Raw genomic sequence first — 22,197 nt, 5'->3', positions numbered from 1 at the left:
GAATTGTGGGAAAAATTACAACTTCAAAAAACTCACCATGCCTCTTACTAAATACCCTGGAATGTCTACTTTCCAAAAAGGGCTCATTTGGGGGGTTTATGTACTGTCCTGAAATTTCAGGGCCTCAAGAAATGAGATAGGCCGTCGGTACATCAGGTGTGATCAATTTTCAATGATTGGCACCATAGCTTGTAGGCTCTATAACTTTCACACAGACTAAATAATAACCACTAATTTTGGTTATTTTTACCAAAGATATGTAGAAGTATAAATTTTGGCCCAAATTTATGGAAAAAAATTACTTATTTGCAAAATTTTATAATAGAAACTAAAACAAAATGCGTTTTTTTCAAAATTTTCGCTCTTTTTTCACTTATATCGGAAAAAATTAAAAACCCAGTGGTGATTAAATACTACCAAAAGAAAGCTCTATTTGTGTGAAAAAAATGATAACAATTTGATTGGGTAAAGCGTTGCATGACTGAGTAATTATCATTCAAAATGTGAGAGCGCCGAAAGCTGAAAATTGGTCTGGGCAGGAAGGGGGTGTAACTGCTCTGTATGGAAGTGGTTAAAGAAATTAACTCCATGTATGGCCGGTCTTATATCTGCAGCATTAAAATGTAAAAATCCTCTACTCCCCACTACCCACCCGCAAATTCTCTAAAGATACACAGAACCTTTCTCCCTAAAGGACATTCAGTAATTCCTTTTCTTCAATGGCTACATTCAGTGGAGCGCATTTGCTGCATGTTTGTGTTTTTATTTTTCATTTTCAGTTGGTATTGTTTCTGTGTGCAAAAATGAGAAAATGCAAGAATTAAAAAAGGATATTCAGTAAGGGTTTACATATACGTTAAGAGAACAGTGCCCACAAGCCCTACACCAGTCTGTCCTTAGCACTTTATCAGCAGTACTGAGTGTCTATGCTTTCACTATCCCAGCTAAGCACATCAATATAAATGCCAAGAATCCTGTTTTTTTTTATATAGTGAGTGGTTGTCTCTAAAGAAGGCCCCTATTATTGGCCACCCTCAACCATTTGACCTAAATTCAGAGGTCAGGAAGTGCATTATTTGTAGTCAGTTGCTAATACAGTGAATAGTTGCATTCGTTTTTTGGGTCTGCAAGCTGCGAATGGGTTGGGTTTGATGCTCAACCCGAACCCAAAGTCATACCTAATGGGCAATAGCAGCTTTACATATGAAATCAAATTTAAGGACAATCATTGTAGCTCAATCTGACTCCTCCACTCACCTTACCTCAACTGCAGTTCCAGGCATCCTGTTTCCAGGCTAGTCTTTTTTTGTCTGAGAACATGTATGTGCCTAGATGGAGGTGTTGGAGCAGTAATCAGCACAGTCCATGTCTCCTGGTGACTTTTTCCTCCTCCACACTGATGTCACTGCTCCAGTCAGCGAATCAACAGACAAGCCTAAGGAAATATCTGGCAACCTGGAAATGATAATGCTTAGTAAGGGTCTCTAGGCCAATCCCAGACAGACCACAGCTATGGTCATGTTCCCCCTGAAGGGCTCATTTTATAGATGGAAAGCAGGTGAATATAACACCACTGTTAAACTTTAAGCTAATCTTCAATTGTTAAGAATGTAGTGGAGATCCTTAAAAAGATAGCAGATGTGAACCACCTCCTTTATGGGTAGATCTATTATCTGTGCAACTTAAGCACACTGCAGCAGAGAAATCACAAGGGGCCCAGGTATTCAAGATCTACGAGGGCTCCCCTTTCTACTACTGATCAACTTGACTGTTTTTTTATCCTCCTGTGCTCTACCCTGCTCATATGCTAGGCTTCAGTATAGCAAAAAATTGCACTTGCTGAGTGTGTACACTAAAGCTGGCCATAGACGATTTGAAACATGTATGTGTAGGCATCGATCGATCGAATTGGGTACAACCAGCCTGTCAGATTTTGCATACAATCATTGAATTGCAGGAAACAAAAACGTTCAACTCCCCCATCAACACAGTTAGTTTTGATGGGGAATCCCTGCCGCGGAACCATTGTGTTCTCCTGGTGGGGGGGGGGGGGGGGGGTGGAAGAAGCAGTCCTATAATAGCCGCTAGCAATAATCGCATGTAAAATCCGACACGCTGGTTGTACCCAAGCTGGTCGATCATTCAAATGGCTACATTAAGCCTGCCAAAACATGGTTCAAATCTCAGCTGGTCCCTGCTGAACCACTTGAGTTTCAAAAGTGCCCATTCTGAGGGCTTAGATGCAAGTTATTGGGCATACAAAGGGTATGGGGGTCCAGGTACTGCCCTGGGGGGACATGTATCCAATGAGAAAAAAGTTTGTAAAAAACATAATTTTTAAATGAGCAATGATTTACTAATGATTAAAGTGAAACAATAAAAAAAATTCCTTTAAATATAGTGACTGGGGGGGTCCCCTTAGTCTGCCCGTAAAGTGGCGCATCTATACCGTGTACAAGCCCTGCTGCTGTTATGATATTTATAAAGGCAAAAAAATGACATTGGGGAGCCAGTCTGTATGATAAAGATACAGTTTAGTGCACTCAGAACAAGATTAGAGTTTATTTTAATAAAATAAAATATACTGCAGGTAACCTGCCCTGAAACATTAAACTTACACTACAGTAAAAATTAACAGTCACACTACACCCACGCTGCACTATCACTATGTTCACACTAAACTGACACTAAAGTATAAATGAACGGTTACACTAAACCCGCGCTTCCCTATAACTATATCACTATATTCACACTACACTGATACTTTACACTCACAATAGAATCACAGTAGCACACTATAGCACACTAACTCGTTAGTAGCAATGACAAGAGCCCTGTTCTATCTATCTACACGCCAATATCACACTGAAAATGGCTGCTCTGGAAACCCTTTTATAGTGTGGGGTGGGTCTATGAGCAATGAGCCATAATTGGGCACAGTCATCATTACTTTCTCCAATCAAGGCTCTGACAGTGTTCTGTGCCCTGATTGGGCAAATCTTTCATTGCTTCAGACAATCAGGGCTTCCAATGCACTGTGCGGTGTGCAGTGCATTGTGGGGTGCACAGCCGGCCAAACAAACAGTCGAACGCCCCGACAATTCGGGTGTTCACCAAACAGACAAACACCCATTGTTAGGGCTGAACTCCTGCTCGGGTCGAACCATTCGCCTGACCTAGTGTTGGGCGAATGGTTCAGCTTGAGCAGGAGTTTGGGCCAAACATTGGCTGCTTGTCTGTATAATAAATGATGCAACCTGCTATTGAGTTTCCTAATCTGACATATCTGCTTTAGGTTGCATCACTCTTTTAGGTTTTTGCAATATGTTTTAGACATTTTTCTGACTTTCGGGTATTTTTTAGACAACATAATATTTTAAATAAGTATAGGAATATTAATTTTATTTATAATGAAAGGGTTATATCCATCCTGTGAGATACACGTTTTACATCCACTGTTAAATAATTTTTATAGGCTTGTGAATGACTGGGCTCTATCACTTGGCTATAAAAATGATTAACCATTTTAATCATATGTCTCTTAAAGTAAATGTATGAAGTCATTTTACCACACTTATAAGCTTATGTTCAAATGGCACATACCAAATTCTGTCTGTGGATTCATCAAATTCCTCATCAGTAGCAGATAAATGTGTTCTGAGTCATATAATTGTCCTCTTCAGGAGCTTCCTATGTATCTCAGTTGACCTCTTTGCTCATGGAGAAAATTAGTAAACCCAAATATTTTCATTAGTATTACTTTCGTCTAAATCAGAACAACCTGACCTGTTCGGCATACAAAATATACAAATTACTTATTTTGCGTCCTAAGAAGAAACATCTGTTTTTTCCCCTTTTTTCTTCCTTTAATGCAGCACTGGCCCAAGGCACTGATTGTGAAATATGCGTGCACATAATAGGTTTGTCTGCCCTGGAATTCTGCCAATTGTATGAGCAGTAAATACTCAACTCAACAGAAACAGCAAGGATCCTAAACCACAACAAATCCTGGAGTATTGGCAGTATCGGTACGGGTCATGTCCCTGCTTGCCCCAAACACTCTTAGACCTATATTTACTAAACCAAAAGTTTATGAATGGTGTCAGTATACACTTTCGTTTTTTGATAAAGCCGAACTTTGGTGAATAAAAAATGTTACCCTTGCAGCGTGTCACCCTCTGCATTGCAAAGGTTAACTTTCTGTTTTGCCTACGGTAATGATGAATAGGGGAGCAGTTAACCCTTGCAGTGTGGAGGGGCATCCACTAAAAGAAAAATGTTTTTCCTTTGGCTTTAAAAAGAACAGAGAAGTGATAGATTATTAGCAAAGACACATTATAGTATTACTATTTTGGTTTTATGTTTTTACACTTGGTGCGATTGCCTGGTCCGAACCTGAGTTTGATTGCTCCCCCCTCCCCCTGCCCCCGATGGACTATGTTCACATTTGATTTTTGTATCCAAACCGAGGTACACTTGTGCCATCAAGCTGCAGCCGGCGCATACTCCTGTTGCTTGGCAACCACTGTTAACGAGAAGGTGCCAAAATGGATAGAATTGCTTGCTTTGGTACGGTTGCGTTCTCTTCAGAAGCGAACCGTACTGGAGTTCACATGAACCGTACCCCAGACCACCCTTTTTAAGTGGACTCGGGCATGGTTCGCGGGTGCGCACCCGAATTCAAAGACAGCGTTCACATCATCAAAAAGAACCGAATTCTGACGTCAATCGAACCCGGGTGCGCACCAAAAGCGCTAGTGTGAAAACACCCTTAGTCCCCCCAGAACCCTATTGGAAGGACATTTATCTGGTCTTTGTCACAAGATACTCTAGGGGTGTTTTCACACTTGGTGCGATTGCCTGGTCCGAACCCGAGTTTGATTGCTTCCCCCTCTCCCTGCCCCCGATGGACTGTGTTCACATTTGATTTTTGTATCCGAACCGCGGTACACTTTTGCCATCAAGCTGCAGCCGGTGCATACTCCTGTTGCTTGGCAATCGCTGTAAACGAGAAGGTGCCAAAATGGATAGAATTGCTTGCTTTGGTACGGTTGCGTTCTTATCAGAAGCGAACCGTACTGGAGTTCACATGAACCGTACCCCAGACCACCCTTTTTAAGTGTACTCGGGTATGGTCCGCAGGTGCGCACCCGAGTTCAAAGACAGCGTTCACATCATCAAATAGAACCAAATTCTGACGTCAATCGAACCCGGGTGCGCACCAAAAGTGCTAGTGTGAAAACACCCTAGGACCTGAAATATTTAAAGGATAAGTTCACCTTTTAGAAAAAAATATTAAATGCACATTTTTTTGCAGGTTAAAAATGTGCATTTTTTTCTTTTTTCCTTTTGGAGCCTGTAAAGCTTTGCACCAGCGATCAGCAGATCTCGCAGGTGAGATGCAGGTCTCCTTCAGATTTGTCAGTATATCTGTGTGCCGTACATCTCGTACAGGCAAGCAGATACACTGACAGGAAGAAGTCAATAAACTATCACTGCGCTTTACAGAACAAAGGACGTCAGGGCTTGCAGGTTCATTCACACACAGAGCTGTGTAAGAGAACGATGCAGCCATGTGGGCACTGATTTTAAAAAGTGACAGCTAGTAGAGGAAGCTTTTTTCCCGTATTGCTATCACAGAGAGGGAGAGTAGTGGGCAGCGGCTGCAACATTGGGAGCCTGTTACATGTTCCAGCCTAAAACGGGTGTAACATGTAACATGTTCCTAAAGGTGAACTTGTCCTTTAAAGGATACATTCTCTTTTTTAGAAAAAAATAATAAATGCAAATTTTTTTGCAGGTAATAAAATGTGCATATACTACCGTATTTTTTTTTTTTTTTTGGAGTCTGCAAAGCATTGCACCAGTATATCTGCTGATCACTGGTGCAATGCTTTACAAGTTCCAAAAAAAAAAAAAAAAAAAGGCATGCACGTTTTTTTTACCTGCAAAAAAATGTGCATTTTTTATTTTTTTCTAAAAAGTGAACTTATCCTTTAAAGGGCAAGTTTACCTTTGGAAACATGTTACATGTTACATGTCTCCAGCAGATCTGCCAGTGTATCTGTGTGCCCATACATTGCCCATACATCTCATACGGGCAAGCAGATACAATCTGATGGGAAGAATCAATGAACAAATGAATGGCATTGTGCAGTGTGGTAATAGTTCAATGAGAACTACAATCTGACAGCCGCAAAGCTTGTCGGACTTGTAGTTCATTTATACACAGAACTATGTGAATGAATGAGGAGGCTGCGTGGGCAGAGCCCTGTAGGGACGCGCTGATTTTAAAAAGTGACAGCTAGCACGGGGAACTTTTCTCCTTACTGCTGTCATGGGAGGGGGGGGGGGGGATCGGGCAGTGGCTTCAGCATTGGCAACATGTCACATGTTCCACCCTACAAACTGGTGGGACATTTAACATGTTCCCAAACTTTTCCTTTCAAGTAAATGCTCATACTCCCCTTCACTATAAACAAGATCATTAGCACCTGTGTTTGATATCACTCTGATATCTTATATAAATGTGAAAATCTGCAGTGCTATAAGTTAAAATATTACTAACGGTTCAGATTAAAAAAAATAAAAATAAAAAATGACGATATAATAAATAAAGATATTTACCTTCTCTGTGCATTGGTTTTGCACAGAACAGCCCTGATTCTCCTCTTCTTCTGGCCCCTCCCGCCTGCTGAGTGCATACTCACTCCCAAGCCACCTCTGTGTGTCAATACAGACACACAGAGTGCGTCTCGGACCCACCCTCCATCCTCACTGGCTGTGATTGCTATTGGCTCCTGCTGCTGTGTCCAAAGCCAATGAGGAGGGAGAAACCCAGGAGACCCAATGCTCTCGTGCACATCGCTGGATCGAGATGGGGCTCGGGTAAGTAATAGGAGGGAATGAGGGGGGAGCTGCACACTGAAGGTTTTTTACTTTTATACAGTATATAGAATGCATAAAGGCAAAAAACCTTAAGCTTTTGAAAACACTTTTATAAAGTTAAAATAAGGTACTAGAATGCAAATGGTAAATACACAAAAATATTTAACAACTCCTTTTTTCCTGTGCAAACAAAAAGTGTCCTGTACAATGTAACATATTAGTCCATTCCAGCTTTAGAAGAAACTGGACATATATAACTTGTCCCAAACAGCTCTTAAATTCCAGCTTTAGTGTCCAAACTGTATATTATAAACATTAACCAACGTGTTAACCCCAATATCCCCCAAAAAGGTGCTTTTTTTATGTGAAATATATGCTATAAATGAAAAAATATTTACAAATACTAATAAAATATTTAAGGAGCAGCTAACACGCCTGTGAAGTCACTAAAACACAGTAATACATGTAAAGGAATATGCAGTGATGTATAGCAAACCATATAAATAGATATAAAATGCATAATAAATAAAGTTTCCCAGAAGCCAAATAGATATGAAATCCATGCTGAATAAAATGTCCAATGTGTAAAAACTCCAAAGTGCTCCACACCAATGCCGTGAAAAGCTGTGGACAAAATTGTTGTTCAAATCTGAAAGTGTATTCTGTGTCAAAAATCCATAATCCAAAGTATATCACTTCACACACCTCTGTGTCCCCCTTGGATGTATCCTTGCCTATTTAGGTGGACCCCACTAACAATGTAAGGTCAATTGGAGCTCAATATTGTAATCACTTCACATTTTAGTGTCCAAACAGTACTCCACAGTGATTATTCCTCCCACTGTTTGTCGTCTTTTAAAACATGCTGTGGATAAATCACCAAAAATGACGGGCACTCACCAGACCATGAAACCCTTTAATTTCATAAGTGGGTTTATTGCACTTATTTCTATTCCAAGAGCCAGAAACCTCTTTTCATAAAATTTCCATTATCATAAACAGGAGAAGACATGCGATCCCATAGTGTAAAACCATTTAATAAATTAAAATCTATACATAAAAGTAAAACATTGCACTCACAATAAATTGTACCCAATCCTGGCACTACAGGTAAAAAAAGTTTACTCTTGTAATAGATATTGGCTCCAATGGCTCTCCCTACCTAGAGCAAGCAGGTACTCCATGCGTGATGACTTCACATGCTTAGGCCCTTGCAACGCATTTCATCATTAGGACATTGTCAGGAGCAGTCACCGCTGTTTGAAATTTCACTGGTCACTTTAAATTTGCACAGGAATAAAGGGGTTGTTACATTTATTTGTGTATTTACTGTTTGCACACTAGCACATTATTTATCAGTTTAGTAACTTATAGCACTGTATATTGCATCATTTACTCTAGGACCTGTTTAATCCCCCTGTGCAGCTATTGTGACAAAGAGCTTCAGATGGTGCATAGGTTGCTTATGGAAACTGTGTTTATTTTGCACCCAAGCTGTGGTGCTTCCACAGGTAAGGAACTACATTTGAGGTTTTCACACCTGAAAAAGAATCCATGGGTGTTGAAATAAAGATGGGACTCTACAAGGTGAAAGCCAGTCAGACTGGTAGTGTTGCTGGTGGCAGTATCAATAGTCACATTATTGGTAATGGTGCCCCAAATGCTCATAAGAAACAGGTGGGGGGTGAGAGAGAGAGAGTGGGGGGTTTGAGAAAGAGAGAGGGATGTGAGAGAGAGGGGGGTAAGAGAGAAAGAGGAGGGTGTAAGAGAGAGGAGGTGAGAGAGAGAGGGGTGTTGGAGAGAGAGATGTGGGAGGCGAGAGAGAGAGGGTGTGTAAGAGAGAGAGGGGGGTGAGAGAGAGGGGTGTGTGTAAGAGAGAGAGGATGAGAGAGAGGGTGAGAGAGAGAAAGAGGGGGTGAGAGAGAGAGAGAGAGAGGAGGATGTAAGAGAAAAGAGGGTGTAAGAGAGAGGAGGGTGTAAGAGAGAGGGGATGAGAGAGCGAGAGAGAGGTGGGAGGTGAGAGAGAGAAAGGGTGTAGGAGAGAGAGAGTGGGTGTGTAAGAGAGAGAGGGGGTGAGAGAGAGGGGTGTGTGTGAGAGAGAGAGGGGGTGAGAGAAAGGGGTGTGTAAGAAAGAGAGGGGAGTGAGAGAGAGGGATGTGTGTGAGAGAGAGAGGGTGAGAGAGAGGATGAGAGAGAGGGTGAGAGAGAGAGAGGATGGTGTAGGAGAGAGGAGCTTGTAAGAGAGAGGAGGGTGAAGGAGAAAAGAGAGTGTAAGAGAGAGGAGGGTGTAAGAGAGAGGGGATGAGAGAGAGAGAGGGGTGTACGAGAGAGAGGTGGGAGGTGAGAGAGAGAAAGGGTGTAGGAGAAAGAGAGTGGGTGTGTAAGAGAGAGAGAGGGGTGAGAGAGAGGGGTGTGTGTGAGAGAGAGAGGGGGGTGAGAGAAAGGGGGGTGTAAGAGAGAGGGGATGAGAGAGAGAGAGAGGGGTGTACGAGAGAGAGATGGGAGGTGAGAGAGAGAAAGGGTGTAGGAGAAAGAGAGTGGGTGTGTAAGAGAGAGAGGGGGTGAGAGAGAGGGGTGTGTAAGAGAGAGAGGGGAGTGAGAGAGAGGGATGTGTGTGAGAGAGAGCGGGTGAGAGAGAGGAGGGTGTAGGAGAGAGGAGGGTGTAAGAGAGAGGGGAGTAAGAGAGAGAGGTGGGAGGTGAGAGAGAGAAAGGGTGTACAAGAGACAGAGTGGGTGTGTAAGAGAGAGAGGGGGGATGAGAGAGAGAGGGTTGTGTGTGAGAGAGAGAGAGGGGAGTGAGAGAGAGGGGTGTGTGTGAGAAAGCGAGGGTGAGAGAGAGCGTGAGAGAGCGGGTGAGAGAGAGAGAGAGAGGAGGGTGTAGGAGAGAGGAGGGTGTAAGAGAGAAGAGGGTGTAAGAGAGAGGAGGGTGTAGGAGAGAGGAGTGTGTAAGAGAGAGGGGAGTAAGAGAGAGAGAGAGAGGGGGAGGTGAGAGAGAAAGGGTGTAGGAGAGAAAGAGTGGGTGTGTAAGAGAGGGGTGTGTGTGAGAGAGAGAGGGGGGTGAGAGGAAGGGTGAGAGAGAGAGAGGAGGGTGTTCAGTATGCCTGCTACTCACCATTATGGTCCCAGGCTGCTCTCCCCTATGCTCATGCAGGTCCACTGAAAAACTGACAAATGGACCTGATTGGCCCCTTTTGTGTGAAAGAGGCCTACAGTAATTATAACCGTAAAGAGAAAAAAGAAAACCACTTGACATTTTTCAGCAGCTATGAATGATTAGTTGAACTGTAAGTATGCAATCGACGGGCAGTGGCAAAGAGAAGCGCCTTTGGGGACCAGCCCTACAGAGAGGAGGAAGCCTGCAGGAGAAAGGCATAAGGTGAGTAAGTTAAGTAAAACTGCATTCTATTGGTACCTAAAAGTGAGCATTTAACCCTTGCAGTGCAGGTGGAGCCCCACTGCAAAGGTTTTAGTTTTTATTTTCCCGAAGTTCAATTTTAAAGATCTAGATTTAAAGAATAGTAAGCTGTTTATTAATTTTTAAACAAGCTAGGTAGGTGCTCAATGTGAGAAGCCGTTCAGTGCACAGCGAAAGGTGCACAACCTGTTTTCATTTGTAACAAAATAAGAGGGCTCAGTTGCATACATTTACGATTATTCATGGAGGCTGCACGTCATGTCTAAGAGCCACTGAGTGATCCAGCCCTACTCCTATCTATGGGAGTGATAACATTGGGGCAAGTGCAGCAATGGCTCAAGTAAAGCCTCGTACACACGCACCGATTGTTGGCCGTAAATTTTTGGCCAACGTCCGATCGGCCGATTGTCGGCTTGTTAGTATGATGCTTCCGACAACCTCGGCTGCCGCCGCTGTATCCCCGCTCTCCTTCACTTCCTGTGTTGCCTGGTCACCGGATGCTGGTTCTAGTGCGCCTGCGCACTATACTGACGTAATCTACGGCGCCTCAGGAGAGCCTCAGCCAAAGCCGGAGCCACAAGTTGTACGGAGCTGCTAGGTGGGGGATTCAAGACACGGGTGCACTGCCTCTGCTGTTACTACGGACAGCAGAGGCAGTGCACCCGTGTCTTGAATCCCCCACCTCGCAGCTCCGTACAACTTGTGGCTCCGGCTTTGGCTGAGGCTCTCCTGAGGCGCCGTAGATTACGTCAGTATAGTGCGCAGGCGCACTAGAACCGGCATCCGTGACCAGGCAACACAGGAAGTGAAGGAGAGCGGGGATACAGCGGCGGCAGCCGCGGATGAGGAGAGTCACCATCTGGAGGGACGGGAGGAGCGAGTAGCTCCTGTTGGAATGCTGTAAAGCGATTGCCTTAAAGGAAAAGTGTGAGTGCAATTCCAATGTACTGTGTTATTGTCCTTTATTAAAGCGTTATTGCCCGAGGTTGCGTGCGCTTTTCTTTACAGATTTGAATTGTTTTGATCCGCCCCCCCCCCCCCCCCCCCCCCCGTGGAGTGAGAGAGGAGCAGCAGCAACCGGGACATTTCAGCTAAAAAACATACAAACAAAGGAGGTGAACACATGGACAGCGCCATGGGCTGGTGAAGTACTCCTCTTTGTACTTGTTGTATATCAGCATGTGCAGGATCTGTCCTTTTTGATTGCTTCCGACAACCGACTGTGACTTTTCGGCCGAACAAAATCTGTTGTGCATGCTATAAAATTTTTGTTGGCCATCAACAGAACGGCCGATTGTTCGTCAGTCAGTACAGATTTCGGCAGACAAAAATCAGATGAGCAAGACTGGGCATGCTCAGAGAAGAAAAAACACACGGAAAGTCAACCATCACATGACATCACTTCTGAAGTTGGTTTCTGTCGGCCAACAAAAGTCCAGTGCAAGTCTAGAGCACGTTTCAACCAACAAACAACACTGGACCAAAGCCGGCCGATCGGTGCCTGTGTACGAGGCTTTAGAGCAATCAGTTCTGGAGAATACAACATTTCTTATATAGTTCAACAATAAATAGGAGACTAGGGATCCCACAAGGCTTTTGAAGACTCTCTAATGCATGTACCAAGTAAGCAAAAAAAAAATAAGGACTGCAGTTCAATTAATTTCTTCTAGCTAGGCAGATGCTCAATTGAAGGTTAATTTACTATGTGTATGATACAAAAACCTAAACTCTCAGCCTGCTAACCTGATTCTAATATATAATAAAAACAGAAATCTCCACTTTTATAAGGCAATAGGACAATGTTTAGTTTTGCTTTGTGTAAGCTGTGCTGCCTATTAGCTTGAAGAAGGAATGGAGACATACACAATATATCCTCAAGGTACCCAATCCTGGAGTACACATTAGCTTTTCTCCCTAAACAAAGAAATTAGGTAAAGGAGTTCATTGGTTATATTTAGTGAATTCAGCGGCTCCTCACTTTAAAACAGTATCTTGCTTTCCCATTAGATTAACTTCCTCTTTAAGATCATCCTATTTAAAATTATTTGCAGAGCAAGGCTAGCTAGATGTCACTGTGATTTGTAGTGAACACATCTACTCATCTTTAACAGACACTTTGTTGGCAAAATCCTCGGAAAAGGAAATGGAATCTCCTTTTTTTTTCTTTTAAATCACCTTTTAAATATGCTGTGAACTTTGGATAACTTTAGCAAAAAAAAAATCTTTAAAACAAACTCTTTGTACCTGATAGTTTTCATCTAAACAGTTCTTTGGACTAACAAAGCCGGTTATAAAAAGAACAGTTGGGAGATTCCAAATTGCTGTTAATTGCATCTGGCTTTCCCTGAGAGCTATCATTGCTTTGAATCCAATGATGGATCTACAAGAGACATCTGCTTTTAAAGTTCAACTCTGGGAAAAAAAAGAATAAAAAATACAAATGCAGTGGGGCTTCCACTGCACTGATAGGGTTAAACAGTCGTTTATGCCTAGGGTGTGGCTGGAGTAACTTTTGGGGGGGGGGGGGGGGGTCAGTGGAACCCAGCTTACCTTAAAGAGGTTGGGAAACCCCGGTCTCACCTCCCCAGGCTCCTCTTATGTGTAAGTCACCCTGTGTATATTAGGAGATCAGGGTGACCGAGAAAATAACGAACTACTTAATGGACACTGAGAATGTGGTTTGGATTACTTCAAATAGGACCGTTTGTTGCTGGGCAGAGGGGCTGATCGCCCCAGCTCCCTGAAACTGTGGAGACACTGTAGGTGCTAGGCAGAGACCAGCGGCACTCTGCCCTTTTGCCAGCGATTCAGCTGGGAGTAGAAGCTTCACTACATAAGCTTGTTGCTGGGGAGAGGAGCCAACTGCCCCAGTTCCCTGAAGCCGTGAAGACACTGTAGGTGCTAGGCAGAGACCAGCGGCGCTCTGCCCTTTTGCCTGCGATTCAGCTGGGAGTAGAAGCTTCACTACATCAGCTTGTGTTGCTGGGGAGAGGAGCCAACTGCCCCAGTTCCCTGAAGCTGTGAAGACACTGTAGGGGCTAGGCAGAGGCCAGCGGCGCTCTGCCCTTTTGCCAGTGATTCACCTAGGAGTAGAAGCTTCACTACATCAGCTTGTTGCTGGGGAAAGGGGCCAACTGCCCCAGTTCCCTGAAGGCGTGAAGACACTGTAGGTGCTAGGCAGAGACCAGCAGCGCTCTGCCCTTTTGCCAGTGATTCAGCTGGGAGTAGAAGCTTCACTAAATCAGCTTGTTGCTGGGGAGAAGGGCCAACTGCCCCAGCTCCCTGAAGGCGTGAAGACACTGTAGGTGCTAGGCAGAGACCAGCAGCGCTCTGCCCTTTTGCCAGTGATTCAGCTGGGAGTAGAAGCTTCACTAAATCAGCTTGTTGCTGGGGAGAAGGGCCAACTGCCCCAGCTCCCTGAAGGCGTGAAGACACTGTAGGTGCTAGGCAGAGACCAGCGGCGCTCTGCCCTTTTGCCAGCGTTTCAGCTGGGAGTAGAAGCTTCACTACATCAGCTTGTTGCTGGGGAGAGGAGCCGACTGTCCCAGCTCCCTGGAACCCTGTAGTTGTTGCCGGTACTGGACAGAGGTGTTGAGCAGAAAACATATAATACCTAAATAAACAGACAATAGCAGGAGACCATCAGCCACAGACTGTCCCATTTGAACTAATCCAAACCACATTCTCAGTGTCCATTAAGTAGTTGTCCATCATTTTCACGGTCACCCTGTGCCCCTAATAGACACAGGGTGACTTAAACATTAGAAGGGCCTGGGGAGTGAGACCGAGATTTCCCAGCTTCTCTAAGGTAAGCTGGGTTCCACGGGCCCCCCACCCAAAGTGACTCCAATCACATAGGGTACCAGTAAAAAGGACTTCTACTTACCTAATCCCTTGCTCCCACAGGCTTCTTCCATGCTAAAAGAAGTGTTTAAAGTGATCTGAAAGTCACAGGCGATATGACGTTATCAAGTACAATGCAGGGCCGATGGCCCTGTATTTTACATAAGAATGCTGATGAACCACTAACAATTTTTAGCATCAGGGAGAAGAGTTGAGTAATGACTGCAGGGGGACTTAGAGATTAGTAAAGTAAAAGTCTTTTTTCCTGGTATTTAGAAATAAATGAGTATTTATTCCATGCAGCATGGTGGGAGCCCAATATCAATGGTATATTTTTATTTTCTCCAGAGTTCAGCTTTAAAGTTATATATTATCTTCAAAACCTGCATTAACAATTAAATGTATTATAGTGGAGCTAAACTCTCCCAATCAACATCAAACCTTATGCTGCTAGCATTAATAAATAGATAGGAATGTAAATTATATTTACTTATTATCAAAAAATATACCTTCAGAGAAATAACATAATATACCAATATTTTAAAAATATATCTTTATTATAAATTAGAAAAATATTTTAAAAATGGACTTGTAAGTCCTCATAATTACATATTAGATGCATATGTAAGTATACACAGTAACAGCTACCCCATATACTTTCCTAGTTGGATTCAATCTTAATGGTTACAATGGGGGAGGTTTACTAAAACTTGAGCACTCAGAATTTGGTGCAGCTGTGGATGGTGGCCAATCAGCTTCTAACTTCTGCATGTTCAATTAGGCTTTGGCAATAAAACCTGGAAACTTAAATGAAAAACGAGGACCAATGCGCTACCTGAAAAGGGGTCCGACCAAAGAGCCACTAGATGGCGCAAGAATGTGCAAAAGTTTCAATTGTGCAAATCAGCAGTAGTGACAGACGAAACAACAAAAATCCCATAAATGTCAAAATAAGAATATCAATATAAGAAAAAGCAGCCAATTTCATTCAGTGTCCCCACTGTAAAATAGAAATATAACAATATATAAAAATCGGCGCTAATTCATGTATAGTAAGAAATCCATAGAAAAATAGTGATTGCTACAAAAAAAAAAACGTGTCGATAATAAAAATGACTGTGCAGTCATTTTTATTATCGACACGTTTTTATTTGTAGCACTCTCACTTTTACTATTTTTCTATGGATTTTTTACTATACATGAATTAGCGCCGATTTTTATATATTGTTATAAAACCTGGAAACTGATTGGTTTGGGAGCTGTACCAGAGTTTGCACTCTTCAGTTTTAGTAAATATACCCCACTGCAACCAATAGATATATATATATATATATATATATATATATTTATAGATATATTTATATATTTATATATATAAATATAAATATATAAAGGTAATAAGGAAGGCGCAATGCCCCATGTCCCATCTAACTAGGAAGGTGTATGGGGTAGCTGTCGCTATGTATATTTCTATATGCAATTTATATGTTTTAATGAGGGCTTACATGTCCATTTGTTTTACATTTTGCTAATTCATAATAAAGATATGTTTTTATAATATTGGTATAATATATTGTCTTTCTGAGGGTAAAAGGTATAGCACTTTAAATGTTCCATAAACCCATATTTTTTGATAATCTTTAACTTTAGGGATGCGGAGCTGAGGTTATCAAATATACATAATATTCAAACTATATTTATGGTTTATACATATTTTATTTATTTTTTTTCAGTTGCTTCCTGCTTTCTGTTCCATGCCAAAATGATGTCATACATCCCAGGAGCCTTCATCAGTATATATATTTTTTTTTCATCTGGAGGAGGGGAGAAGAGATTTTTTCAGCTAAGCACACTCTCCTGCCTACAAGCCTAAAGCCCCGTACACACGTACCGATCGTCGGCCGACGGAACGTCCTACAAATGTTCGCGGCTGGTGTGTTTGTTGTTTGTCTGTTGAAAAGTGCTCCAAACTTGCCCAGGACATTTGTCTTCCGACAGAAAATGACGTCACTACGTTCCACGCACGTTCGCCGCTACAAAAGAGGAAGTGAGTGTTTGGCCGTGACCCTTCTGGGCATCTCGCGCTGATTTCGGTAGCATTTGTTTGGTTGACGACATTTCGCTATTTTCCGAGACATCGTTCGAGAATTTATTATGGCGACCGTGAATTCGTCCGTTGCTGTCGTTAGTGTTGGAGTTTTGGCTCTGAGACGACGTACGAGCAATAGGAAGAAGAAGCGGCCTCCTGGACGAAAAATTGGTTGCTTAACCGTGATCAATTTTCTCATATGTCCTTGCTGAGGGAGCTCCAGGAAAATAATCCTGATGACTTCAGGAATTATTTGAGGATGACGGATCCCATCTTTTACCATCTTCTTGCCCTGGTGTCCCCCTATATTCTGAAGCAGGATACTTGTATGCGGCTTGCAATTACTCCTGAGCAAAGGTTAATTGCGACGTTGAGGTATCTTGCAACAGGGAGAAGCCTGCAGGATCTGAAGTTCACCACAGGCATCTCCCCCCAAGCTCTTGGAGTCATCATCCCTGAGACCTGCTCTGCCATCATCAAGGTCTTGCAGAAGGACTATATCAAGGTATGTTTGATTTTTTACATTACATGTATTACTAGTTTCACCTGAATTATGATGTTTTTGGATGTACAGCAATTGACACAGGCCATTATTTGTAAACTACCCTCTGTCCGCATGCACATAGTAGTAAAGATGTAGATTATCTTTAACCATTTGTAAAATTACCCACTAACCACCCCACCATTCTCTCCTATGTGTCCCTAAACGCATTGCCTGTTAACAGTATTTTGAATTTGGGTCATTTTATTGCTTTCCCTCAAACAATTATTCCTTGGCCAATGTTTTAGTACCTAGTTAATGATTTATCTAAAATACATCAGTCCATCCATTCCCACCTATGATTCTGTATGTTTATGTAATGATGTTAAAACCTTCACTGACCACAAGCCCTAATTGATGTATAAATGCCCAGTTTTACTTACCCATCCCCCCACCCACATGCTAAATCTCAAAGTCAGCATATACCAAAGCTCAAGTTCAGAGGTCTTCAAACTATGGCCCACCAGTTGTTCACGAACTTCAATTTCCATCATGCCTAGTCATGTCTGTGAATGTGAGAGAATTACAAGGCCTCATGGGATGTGTAGTTCTGCAACAGCTGGATGGCCGTAGTTTGTAAATCTCAGCTCTAGCTGGTGAGTATAATGGGCCATACACACTAGAAGATTGTCAGAACAATTTATCCTTCCGATTTACCAAAACCAAATAATATGAGGTCCAACAAACACTTTCAAATCCTATGCAATCTGGTAGGCCCTTGCACTACATAGAAAAGTTAAATCTGCACGAAAAAGTCTTCAGAGAATCTTCTAGTGTGTATGGCCCTTTACAATATAAGAACAATAGGAGGTTGAAAAGAAATGTATGTAGATGTTACATCCCCATATCCAAACCTTTGCCTTCCTGTTGTATATTTTTTTAGCAAGTTGCATAAGCATTTAACAGACAACTGTGTGTGTAATTAATAATGTGATGTGCTCAAGCACTAATTTTTTTTTTTTTTTTTTTTTTATTTTTTCCCCACAGTTTCCTTCAAACGCAGAGCAATGGCTGGAGATTTCTGATCAATTTCTGGAGAAGTGGAATTTTCCCAATTGTGGGGGTGCTATTGATGGGAAGCACGTCCGCATTGTCCCCCCTCCGAATTCCGGCACATTTTATTATAATTATAAAGGTTTTTTTAGTATAGTCATGCTAGCCATAGTTAATGCAAACTATGAGTTTATTTTTTTGGATATTGGCAAAAATGGCCGCAATTCGGATGGGGGAGTTATTGATCAGACGGAGTTCGCTCGTCGTCTAAAGAACGGCACTCTGAACCTGCCATCCAGGGAGCAAACTGTTGAGGGTATGAGCTTTGTGTTTATCGCAGATGAGGCTTTTGCGCTTGGGGAGCATCTCATGAAGCCCTACCCTCAGAGGAACCTCACCCCAGACCAAAGGATTTACAACTACCGGTTGTCCAGAGCTCGCAGAGTTGTGGAGAATGCCTTCGGGATAATGGCCAACCGGTTCCGGATATTCCTGACGTCCATAAACCTGGCACTGTACAAAGTGGATAATGTGGTCTTGTGTTGCTGCATTTTGCACAACTTCCTACGCAGGAATGCACAAAATTATGTCTTGCAGCAACTGGATACTGACCCTGCTATGCCAGGTACAAGTGGAGAGGCCCAACCTTCTAACCAAGTGGAGTCCATGACGTCAATGGAAGTTGGACGGTCAGCATTGGCATCACACAGGGCCCGTCAGATCCGCCAGGAATATCTGGACTATTTCGTGGGGAGAGGAGCTGTGTCCTGGCAGCAATCACTGTCACACACCCATTAATCTTGTTAAAGATTGGACACACAAGATAAATGTCAGAGATATATTATTTTTCAACACATTAAACAAAAATTGCAATGATTCTGTATTGTGGATTATAATCATTTGGGCACATATGCCAAACACAATTATTTGGGTTAATCATGTGTTATATATGTGTGACTTTGGAAGGGTTAATACATTCATCAGTGTGTTTCTTGACTGTAGTCTCTCACCAGCTGATCCAAAGTGATGATGGCCATGTGTTATTTTTTAGCCAGTGGTGTAAATACAAGGGCCTTCTGCACCCCACAAAATGTACACAAACCCTGTCACATTGAGAACTAGGTCACACCCAAGGTTCATCTAATGTCACCTTACATTGGTGTTCATTGTCCAGAAGTTGCCCATACTATATATTTCATATAATACATTAGGGTATTAACAAAGTACCTACACCTGTTATGTTGTGTTCATTTATGACATCCTTCTCACTGCCCACCAATGTTAGGATATGTCAGTGTTATGTGAAACTTGATCATTGTTCATCTCAAAGTGTTATATATATAGGTAATGGAAAGTGAACTAGAGCAACGAACAAGCAATACACTATAGATTACACTGATCTCCCTACACTGATTGCTACTGGCAATATCAATGCCATATTGAATCCTAGGACTGCTAGTACCTTGAGTGTTGAGTCACACTTATGCGATGCGGGAAGTCTGCGACTTTGCAGCCTTCCAGCATTGCATAAGGGTGACCCGCCACTTACTTTTTCCACAGGATTGTATTCCACAAGTGTTAAGCACTGTGCGATCCAATCCAGATACATCAGAAATAAAGGGTCATGTGCGACTTGTATGCGTGTTCAGTGCGAATGTAGCCATACAAAGTGTATGTCTCAATTCACACTGCACATCTGATGGCATGTAATATCGTAGCGCACTGCTCCTTTATTACATGCGATCAGATGTTCATGCGAAAATCAGCTATACAGTTTGTATGGCTCAATTCGCACTGCACTCGCACAAAAGTCGCACATGATGCATTTATTCAGCCGCATCAGGATAGGATCGCACAATCGTTCAAACTTGTGTGATCCGATCCTGTGTGAAATGTCAGATCGCACTGTGATATGCGTTAAAACTGGGGGTATCTTTAACATTTCATTGACACCTCCAGCAACTCGCATATGGCAGTGTCCAAAATGCTTTCATTAACATGTAAATATGGGAATAGGACAGCCATCATACATTTAGTGCTTCTTTACACAGCTTTAGACCTCGACCCCCCAACTAAAGTCTAATAAAGAATTGAACACACATTGTTGAATGTAAAAACGTTTTAGTATCAAACATTCACAGGGTTAGGGTTAGGGTTAGGGTTAGGGTTAGGGTTAGGGTGTTGTAAAGTGCTTTTCCCAAACTTGGGTACACTCTTTAACATCTGAGTGTAATTAAAATGCCCTAAAACATTCTAAAAAAATTGTAACATCAGGAACATCCCAATACAAACATTAAAAACCTAGTAAAATTGTGGCTTAAAATTTGCCAATCATGTCCACAAAATTGCGCATTTTGATTTGTAATGCCGTTGCAGTCTCCTTTATTTGTTCCAGGTCTGCGCAGCATTGGAGAGCCTCACGGGTCAATTTGGCTAATGTGCAACTATGTAAAACATGGTCTGTAAAAATTAAAAAAAAATGAGTCAATGTGAATCACCTACATGAGGTCATAATAATAGAGAAACATTTGGTGTCCAGGTAATCTTAAATTCCTCTCGAGTTAATACCTACCCTGTTCTTATGCTCTTTTGCCCTAGGCTCTTCTTCTTCCTCCTGTCCTCCTCCGATGCTGTTGCTGATGATTCTGCCGGTCTCCTGAGCTTACTATATATTCATTAGGGGTGTGAACGCATGATGACGTCATTGTGAGGGCATGGTTGTAATGTATATATATTAAGATGCAGAGACCAGAGACGGGCAGAATGCACGGCAACAGCATTGGAGGAGGACAGGAGGAAGAAGAAGAGCCTAGGGCAAAAGAGCAGACAACATAAGAGCAGAAGATTGGACAGCAGAAGAGTGGAGAGGAGAAGATCCAAAGAGCAGAGTGGAGAAGACCGGATGAAGATATTTAAGAACATTTCAGAAACGTCTCCTGTCGTTATTCACATACACTTCCATTTATGTGGTTAATGTGTAGGGGTACTATGTACCCCATACCCATTCACATAGTGATTGGGGTCTGGGATCTGGGGGCCACCCTTTGTTAAAGGTTGCTTCCAAAGTCCTAGGAACCCCCTGGCCGCATGACCCCCCAAAACCACCAGACAGGGTTGTGGGGATGAGGCTCTTGTCCTCCTCTACATGGGAGTAAGGTGCTTTTGGGTGTGCGGTGCAGAGGCCCCCTGGCCCAAAGCAACAAAACCCCCCCATGTTGAGGGCATGTGTCCTGCTGTGGTCCAGGGGGTGTTTGTTCCGCTTGCTCGTTCTCTTTCCTGGCCTGACAAGCTGCATGCTTGTATAAGGGTCTGGTAGGGGTTTTGGGGGTAACCCACGCTGTCTTTTTGTTGTGGGCATACCCTCAAACTCAATACCACACACAAAAGGCCTGGTTGTGAACTTGGGGGGACACCCACGGTGGGTTGTTCAATTTTTGGGTGTAGTTCCCCCTCAAAAATCTTCACAACGCAAGTGGCCCCGCAAGTCAGAGCATCCTGATCCGACTTACGGTGCCACTTCCATTCAAATAAAGAGGCTCCCATAGGGAACTAGTGTTGTAAATTGGAGGCTAAAAATAACACTGATAAAAATCATTCTGAAAAAACCTACGTGGGCACACAATTGGCTCTTGGACACTTGGTCCTGGTTCCTCCACAGTTTCGGAACTGGCTTCCATGCTGCTTGGCAAGTTGCCAGGAGATCGGGCTTCTGACCTGGCTGGGGATGCCACATCCTGGCATGATGCAACATCTGCAATGTAAATTTGTAAGGGAATACAAGAATATAAGGTTAAACAATCATTGCAAATACACATATTTCTATGATACCACTACACAAAAATCTGTGCCTACCAACCTTCATGTTGCTCTGATGTCTGGTCACTTGTTGGCTCCACCAGTATTATTTCTGGAATAATGTCTTCATCTACATAATACAAAACATTGGCCATATCATAAAAGTCACCAGAGGTACATTTGTTAGGACATGGTGCCCTGCTTGATAGCTCTTTTAGTAACAAATATGAAGACATGTACATGGTTATCTACGAAAAATATGGTACATTAATGTTTGACAGTGCATAGGAACCAATTACCTTTAGTGGAATCTGTGCCACCTTCTGTGCCCATGTCCTCATCTTCTTCCTCCACTGCAGATGGAGCTGCCAAACCTCTCCTCCTCCTTTCCCACTGTTTGGCACGGAGTTTACGTTTTTCTCCTATTTAAAGGTTTGAATAATAATCTGTGATTAATAGAAATGTTTGCTGAGAAGATTCGTGCAGGAAAGAACGTTCGTTGCAACACAATACATATATTTTTCACTATGGCTTCCTGACTTTTAATGTCATATACTAAAACATCAACAATAGATCGATCAAATCACGACATGACAACTAAAATGAGTAATCTAACTTTTTACATAGACATTA

Source organism: Pelophylax lessonae (assembly GCF_965119305.1).
Source record: "Pelophylax lessonae genome assembly, chromosome: 3".
Taxonomy (NCBI): domain Eukaryota; kingdom Metazoa; phylum Chordata; class Amphibia; order Anura; family Ranidae; genus Pelophylax; species Pelophylax lessonae.
Note: the sequence above shows the minus strand (reverse complement) of the source record.